Source organism: Archocentrus centrarchus, chromosome 6 (assembly GCF_007364275.1).
Source record: "Archocentrus centrarchus isolate MPI-CPG fArcCen1 chromosome 6, fArcCen1, whole genome shotgun sequence".
Classification (NCBI taxonomy): domain Eukaryota; kingdom Metazoa; phylum Chordata; class Actinopteri; order Cichliformes; family Cichlidae; genus Archocentrus; species Archocentrus centrarchus.
The window spans coordinates 4,362,488-4,371,265 of record NC_044351.1 but is presented as its reverse complement, the minus strand read 5'-3'; the positions used below and the strand labels follow the sequence as shown (position 1 = coordinate 4,371,265).

The 8,778-nt window shown below is 41.9% G+C and overlaps 1 long non-coding RNA gene across 1 annotated transcript; it reads right to left on the bottom strand.

The window, feature by feature from the left end:
- Positions 1-2,886: 2,886 nt before the first annotated feature.
- On the bottom strand, positions 2,887-5,105 carry LOC115782281 (uncharacterized). The gene is made up of 4 exons (XR_004020126.1): positions 4,320-5,105; positions 4,107-4,223; positions 3,874-3,942; positions 2,887-3,691 (listed from the first exon to the last, which is right to left on the bottom strand). It is a non-coding gene; the product is annotated as an uncharacterized LOC115782281 (long non-coding RNA).
- Positions 5,106-8,778: the final 3,673 nt, after the last annotated feature.

Sequence of the window (8,778 nt, the reverse complement as noted above, 5' to 3'; positions counted from 1 at the left end):
TGCAAAGTCAGTAAAAACTGGAAAGTTGGGCTGCCAGTTAAATAGGGTTTTGTCAGATAATTAAGGAAAATGGCACTATATATATATATATATATATATATAAATACATAAAGACAGTTTGGTTTTTAACATGGGCCCTGAAATATTTGGACAGCAAACACAGTTTTGAAGGTTTTTCTCCACCGTGGAAAGGATCCTGCAATCATTCATTTCCTCTTCGGTGGACATCCACGACTTTCTATGTCGCTCGCTTCACCTGTGTGTTCTGTCTTTTGGCTGTAAATTCGCTGGACACTTTATTAGGTACACCTCTTCAACTGCTTCATTATATATCAAATCACTCAATCACATGCCACTAATTCACTGCATTTAGGCATGTAGACGTGCTCAACAAGACCATCTGCTGGAGTTCAACTGAGCAGGGAAGACAGGTGTTTTAAGTGACTTTAAAGTGCCATGCTTGCTGCTCTCTATATTTCACAAACTGCTGATGGGATTTTCCCACACAGTCATCTCTGGGCTTTACAGAGAATGTCCTGGAAAAAGGACAAATATCCAGTCAATGGCATTTCATGCCATGAAAACCCCTTGCTAATGTCACACAATGGCCACACTGCTTCAAGCGGATAGGAAGGCAATAGTCAATCAAATTAAAACCGCAAGCGCTGATGATCGGGCCCTCGCACCCGGCCCTGGGAGGACTTGATTCAAATAGCGGGCCTGGAAATGGCAACAATTCACACCTTCAATTCAAGACGGACCACTTCCTGTAGGCTTCCGGGTACGGGTCCGAGAGACTTTTTTGTACGTCTTACGATGTTACACGAGCCTGCAAAATGTCAGAGATGTAGATCAAATGGAGCTCCGGGCTATGCCAAAAAACATGGTATTTCATCATATGTCCAGGTCCCACTAGGTGGCGCGCTAACCTTTAGGGACTTTATGCATATCATTGTGTTCAGGGCGGGAGGCTTATCAAACCACTAACGTTTGAGCCAGATTGGGCAAGTTGGCTTTGACTTACGGCCCTTTTTGTGTTCGTGGCCAAACACCGAATGCTGCCATCCTGCCAGGGTCACGCCCTTTGGCGTAAACTCACACTTTTGAAAACAGTGTAAGGCTTATGACTTATGACTTTTCAGGGCAAATTTCAGATGGTTCGGCTCAACCGCCTTGGAGCTGTACCTCAAAGTGTAAAACATGACATTTCCTGCTCCCACTAGGTGGCGCTGCGACTGTCAGTAAATATTATCATAGGTATGGCTTCAGGGGCGGCCTGTCATCCTACTGCGGAAGTTTGATCCAGATTGGATGATGCAGCTTTGAATGAGAGGCAATCCAAATTTCCTGGCCAGTGAATTTCCACTGTGCTGTCACGGCCGCGCCCTCTGGTGAAAACTCCCCATTTTTGAAATTTAGATTCCCCCTGGAATCACAAACAAATAGGAAGTTGATAACATCCAAAACCTCAGAGTTATTAGAGTATAAGGGCAGGAACTGGCTAAAATCAGCCATTTGATTCAAAATGGCAGACTTACTGTTGGCTTTAGGCCATTGGACCCTGTGGTCTTTTTTGTTCGTCTGGACATGTTACATATGTGTACCAAATTTCATACATGTACGTGAAATTCCCACAGCAGTGGGAATTGAACTAAAGGTGGCGCTGTAGAGCCATTTTGAAAGGGCCATGCCTGAAACCATTAAAATACTTACATTTTCACCATACCTGACACGTGTGCAAAATTTCATGAGTTTTTCAGCATGTTTAGGCCCTCAAAAAAGCAATTAATTTGCCTAAATGTCCAAAGCAATTACAATAGGACCTTTGCACAGGTTGTGCTCAGGCCCTAATAACCACCAACCAAGGTATGCATGTTACACAACATGTCAAACCTTGAAGCACATCAACTAAAAAAGAAAAACACACCAGGTGCCACTTTTGTCAGCTAAGAACAGGAAACAGCGGCTATAATTCACACAGACTCACCAAAACTGGACAACAGAAGACTGGAGCAACATTGCCTGATCTGAGTCTGGATATCTGATGGAGCAGTCGTAATTTGGTGTAACCAAGATCCATGCATGCAAGCATTTTTAACAAAACTACCGTTCACTGGATTTTTTTTTTTCCTCTTTTTTTCAGACAATTCTCTGTCTGGCACCAACAACAATGCTGCTTACCCCCCCCCCCCCCCCCCCCCCCCCCCCCCCCCTCAAAAAAAAAAATTACGATGTTCAGTTTGAACCTCAGCAGGTCTCCTCAACCGTGTCTAGATGCCATTTGCAATAGTGAGCAGTTGAGCAGGTGTGCCTAATAAAGTGTCCAGTGCCAATATTGACATGCTAACAAAAATCTAAGATGATAGCAATAGAAATTGTTTACCTGAAAGCCTTGCTAAGCTTTTGTAATCTCAATGCATTAATGCATTGTGTACTCAGAGTAGTTGAATACCAGTTCATATCCAATTCTTGCAGAACACTCAAAGTTTGTAGCGCAAAGAAGGTGAGTGAAGAGGCCAAGTCCAGTCATCATTATAGTCTTTTATTCTTCCAAGGCACAGCAGATGTGTTGGCAGGGCTAGAAGCTATCAGAATACATTCAGGGTGTGAATGAACACATCAGGTACACACACAGATCTACATTGTGTCACTCTCAGTGAATAGTCAGTGCTGCTACGCGCTCAGTAGGCCCAAAAAAATACAACGTTCTCCACCGTTCAACGAAATAAAAATATGCATTTGCTGATCTGGCTTCGTGTAGTGCTGTAATAAGTGTAATGCTTAATCATTTAATCCTGGATAGAAAAACTCCTTTTAAATATATTTTAGTGTTAACCCCCCCCCCCCCCCCCCAAAAAAAAAAAATCTACTGTGCTAGACTGACAATATTGCCTGATATATGGTAAAAAATGTTGTTCTTGTTCTCAAACTGCCGGTCTCATGTAAAAAGAAAAAAATGAAACTTCTGCTGTCAATGTGGGACTACTGAGCTCAAACAGAAATATCTAAAAAAGAAAACAAAAAAGGATGCTGACTAAATCATTGGCTTTGCTAAAAACTTCCAAACAGTTCAACTGTTAGAGTCTGAGACCTCTCTGTCTCAGACTGAACCATCACCCACGAAACAATCAGCCAGTGCTCATTCATCACGGCATAACTGGACATGACCCCAGATGCCAGAGTGACTTTTCGCGCCACCTTTCCGGTGTGGTCAGACCTGAAGACCTGTCCAAAAGTGCCTTGGAGGAGTTTGGATATGGCTGGCTGTTGACGTCGAAATTCATCAAGCAGGCAGTCAGTCAGGTAGCAGCTGCACACCGAGACTCCACACCACCCATCTGGATCTCCATACGACCTGAACTCCTGCGGTCTGTTTTCCTTCCTCAGGAACTGCCCAATGGTCCTCTGTCCATGTACTCCCGCCTCAGAATCCCAGACAGATTCTATGGCATGAAGGTAAAATTTGGTGACGGGAGCTCAGCCACAGTATCTGTGAGCTCAGGTTGTGGAGGGAGACGCCAGAGTCAAATTGTGTTTCCTGGGTTACGCACTGGTCGACACCCAGGCCACGGCCCCAGACCTTGCAGCTCGGTCTTCATCCACAGCTTCTGGTGTTGAGAGCAGTTCCAGGTACTCACCTCATGCTCATAACCAGCCACTGGAAGAGGAATGGCTGGCTGAGCTCAAGGAGCTAGGATTTGAAAATAAAGATGGATTTTACAAAATAGTTACTTCCCTCATAAGTATTATAAATTCCATTCTTACTCTTTGAATACACTCAATAAATCAAATGAAAAAGCACAGTTAAGATAGCATTAACAATGTCAAGAGTTTTTCAAATCGAGGGATTTTACACATGCTGTACACTCTCACCATCTTCATTGCTGTCTTCAAAAGTGAGAACTTTGCGCACAGATGTGCAAGCAACACTTGTGCTGGGCCCTGAAAAAGGAAAGTAGGCTTTCTGTCATTCACTTGTGCAGGTTTTGCACAAAATGACATTATGACAAAGTGTAAAGTGCTTGTGAATTATACGGGCATCACTGATCTATGCATTAAGCACAAGTTTCATTGAAAACCAATCCCAAATTAAAATGGAGACATACCTGGATTTGACTCAGGCCCCTGTGTTTCTTTCTGATCTGTGGTCTCCTTCAGTACAAACCACAGCTCCTTTGGTACAGGCACAGGAACCTTGCTCTTCTGGTCTTTTGAGGCTGCACCTACAAGGTACAGGAAAAGAAAAAAACAACCTTTTTTATCTAGACACAATAAACAAAACCTTTAATCAGATGAAAAACATTATAGTTGTTTGTTACCATCAGCTGATGATGCTTGAAGTTCGGTAGTTGTGTCGGAAGGGGGTATGGACAGTGCCGCAGAGGGAGCTACAACGGAAAAACGTGTTAGTCACCTCATAATTTACAATGTATGTGAGTGTTGGTGTTAGTAGCAACTCAAACACCCATACTCTTACTTCTCCTGTTTCTCATTGTTAAACAAATGGAAAATATCTCATTGCCACAGAAACTAAACAAATTTATTCTTCTAACCTCTACTTGTTGAAGCAGGAGGAGCAATATGAGTCAATGAACAATCCTTCATTCAGGTGTTAGTGCCTAGTGCTACTTGATCGCTTTTAATACAACACCCATAAAGGACAAAAGTGCATACTCACCCCTTGTGGTTGGTATCAATTCATGAAGGCAGGTATCAATTCATAGTCCTTACAGCAGTTAATATCATGCCAGCACACAACTGAACTATCGGAGGAATGTGGCCGGAACATGGCCAGAACACAAACACAAGAACAACATGATATAACAGTTTAAGTTAAGGTTCAGTTTTGGAGGGCAATTCGTCGTGTAAAACAATTGTACTCCAGTTCTGAAACCTTTCATTAAAAACCTGTCTTTGCTCCTGAAGGCACTCTGGGTGTGGGTACTTCTGCTGCTGCTGCTGCTGCTGGCACAGTAACTACTTATGCAGAGATAGAGGAGAGGGGAGATATCAGACAGAAAATAGCCACGATCACTTCTGACCTTTAGTCAAGGTCGTGATGGTTTACTTACAGCTGTCGGCTTCAAGTTTTTCAGGTCAGACACTCAGCATTGCCTCCTCCAACTCTTTGTCATCATCCATTCCTGTGATTCAGGCAAGAATTAAATAAATAATTTACTTCATTTCACATCAAAATGTTATTAAAATATTAGTAAAATTAGCTACCAGAAGCCACCGGAAAGATTTTCCTTTATATTTTACAAACTGCAGGATGTACTCTCCTTACACCTCGCGCCAGTCGGAGGCATCCCCTCCTCTGTGACGGACCACAGTCAGAGCATTCTGATGTACCAGGTCCTCCCTCATTGCTACAGACTTGTTCTGAACTTTGGTGTCCTTTTTTATCCGCCGACCTTCATCTGACGGGTCTTGGAGGAGGTATCCGAGTGGCCCCTTGCGGAACACCGCACAGGTTTCACCTGGGTACAATACAACTTTCTTGTGCATCTTGACATAGAAAAAAACAGTAAGAAACGAACATCATTTGATTTTAAAAAGATCACTGTGACACAAATACAGCCATTTCAGGTCATAATCACATGACCTTTGACCCCACAAAAAAAGGACAAATTTATCAAACGAAATATATTAAAAATAATGCTGCACATTGTGCTAGGTTTTAGACAGCAAGCTCCAGCAGAAAGGTGCAGAGACACAACAAGTGTTTTAAAGAGCACTGACAGGAGAATACATTTATTAAACTGTGGCCAGGGTTCAGCTGACTTAGTCAAAGCTTACTCTAGCTTACAATAGTTGGGATAAAACATTTATTTTATCCAGGCATTGCAAACTATTCTGTCTGTAATTAAAAATCATTCATGCTTGAGTCATTATTTGTTTATTCACAATTATTTATGTCACTTGCAGTAGTCAAGCTTAACCTAAAACTGCTAGCTATAGTGTCATAGCACCTAAGTATTGCTGGCAGATTTTCAGCATATGCCTATCATGTTTATTCATTAGCGAGCATCGCTCACCTTAGTCAGATATCGCCCACTGATTCCTTGCCATTACAACACAATCACTGTACACATCAATTCAAAATAGCAGCAGGTTCATTCATAATTTAGCGTGTCATCTCACTACGAGCCATTAATACGCTCTTTAATTACACTACACTAGTAACCTTTGTGTCACAGCGGCCTCTTAGTGTTGGCAAAATATGGACAGAACTTTGTCAGAAACCCGCCGAGCTTATTTAACAGTACAATCTCTTAATAACACACATGAAAAAATAAAACATCATGTTCATTCATATTTAGCACGTCATTTCACCACAGCTAATAAACTGTGATCATGGTAGCCAAGCCACGGAAGGACTGCACCAGTACATGAATTGACAACGAACACTTGTGATCCTGGACCCGCATATTCATTGTGTAGATTTACTCTTATTTCCAACAAGCTTTCTTACCTTTAATAAATGAACACGGGGTCCTGTCTCGGCAAAAGTTTCAAAGTGGCAATTTTTACAAGTACCGCATGGCAAACGCACAACAGCGCCACAAGGGTGATAGTGGCGAAAAATATATTCCATCCGTAGTGGTTTAGCACTACCACAGAGAAGCACTTCCCCGGGCTTGTTGTCTTGTCTTGTCTTGTTGTTCTAAAAAGGAAGAAAAAAAAAAAAACAAAAAAAATGCAGCTGGGTAGGAGCTTGTGTTGGCGGGGTGTGCGGCACCAAGCACAAGGTCTAGCAACCACCGTCTGGCACTACAATCCCACACTTGTAGCGCCAGAGGGCGGAGTCGAACTCACGCTTTAACGCTGCGAGTCCAACGCGCTACCCCCTAGGCTACCCAGCCACTCCAGAATGAATAATGGTGAAGGCGGTATTTGAATTTAACCTGGAGGTTCCATTGGCGGGAGGGGAGGGGCTATGAGCTGAGTGGGTGTGTAGGTTTGGCAGAGCCAACTTGTGTGAGCTACTGTTGCTTTTTTCCGTGCAAGAGCCTTGAAGCTTTGTATCGCTGATGGTGCTAGGTAAGAATGCTGTTTCTATGTATGTTGTTTTTGAGAAGCTGAAGTTGGTTTCCGATTGCAGCTTCCGATTGGGGAGATGGCTAAAGGGCCATTCCACTGAATTTTTGGCTACTTCAGCATGTTTAATCTGCTCTAGTTAAAAATCTACAACACGTACACACTTGAAACCTGGACTGGATTACTCTGCACTAATAGCAGAGTATTGAAAAGCATGTGTGTGATTTGTGAAACCTTGATGTGATTTGTGAAACTTTAATAAAGGCACATTTCAGCACTTTTTATGCATCTGGACCACAGGACAACTGAAGTCCTCCTTCTCTGAAATTTGTATTCTTTTGCTGTTATTTCCAGTGATGTCAGTAACGCGCTACTTAGTAACGCGTTACTCTAATCTGACTAGTTTTTCTCAGTAAGGAGTAATCTAAGGCGTTACTATTTGCAGTCCAGTAATCAGATTAAAGTTACTTATCCAAGTGACTGTGCGTTACTTTTTTGCATTTTCCTCAGTACAAAGATATATTTTTGCTTTCTTCTTGCATCTCCGGTAATGACGTCTGGCAGATGCGACAGTTAAATCCCCGTTTTCAGCATGAGGACAATAACAGCACAGCGACACAAAGGTAAACAATGGAGGGAGGAGAGAGATGCGCGTTTTCCAGCTGAAATCCAGACACTATAGTGAGTCAGTGTCAGCTAAAGATGACAACATCAAGGTTAGCTGTGCACTTTGTGCTGGCGACAAAGTGCTATCTAGCTTCAAAAACACTATGTCAGACATGAAGTAACATCTGGAGTCACGGCGCAGTCAAACTTACAGAGCGAGTGGCAACAGTGGCGAAGCAGAGCTGCGGCTAATGCAGGAGCCCCCCAGCACCCAAGTGGGGGAGAGCTGAAGAAGTTGAAAAGCCCTCTGCTATAGTATGTAGTAGAGGCTGGTATTGTGCCAAAAAGTGATTGTCTGCCAAACAGCAATTTTCGGTATTTGCCAAAAAAAAAAAATGAATAAAAATCATTGTCTGTATTTAAACGTCTGTAAATGACTTGTTGACCTATAATCTGTGAAGTATATATCAAACTTATCTCTCATGAATGATATCAGGTGATTCATGACCACTCAAACTGAGTGGTAGATGCTCCACTCAGTTTTTGGCAAAGGGATTTCTATATATTTGTTTTTTTGTTTTTCCAAGGTAAAAAGTGTCTGACATTAAAAATATCTTTTTAAAGAGAAATGTGGCTCAGAGGCTGCAGAAATCACAACAAATATAACATCACAGTTATATAAAGATATTTGAAGTGGCCAAGCCACTCATAAATCATGTTGACTGCACTCAGTTTAGCAATATAAGCAAAGACATTACACATAGAAGCACATAGAAACATCTGAATCACTTTATGACAGACGATCACTTTTGGCACGCTGTTGAAAGTAACTAATAAAGTAACTAGTAATCTAACTTAGTTACTTCTAAAATGAAGTAATCAGTAAAGTAACTAAGTTACTTTTTAAAGGAGTAATCAGTAATCAGTAGTCGGACTACTTTTTCAAGGTAACTATACCATCACTGGTTATTTCCACTTTTAACTTTGATTTTTTTCATCTTCAGTGTAGCAAGATTTGGTCTTGTGTTGTTTTTATCTCTGATAGCAACTGGGATAATGCTTCCAACAAGTTCATGATGTCTTTCTTGTGGTATGAACGTTTTGCTGTTCTTTAACACAGAAAGTACTCCT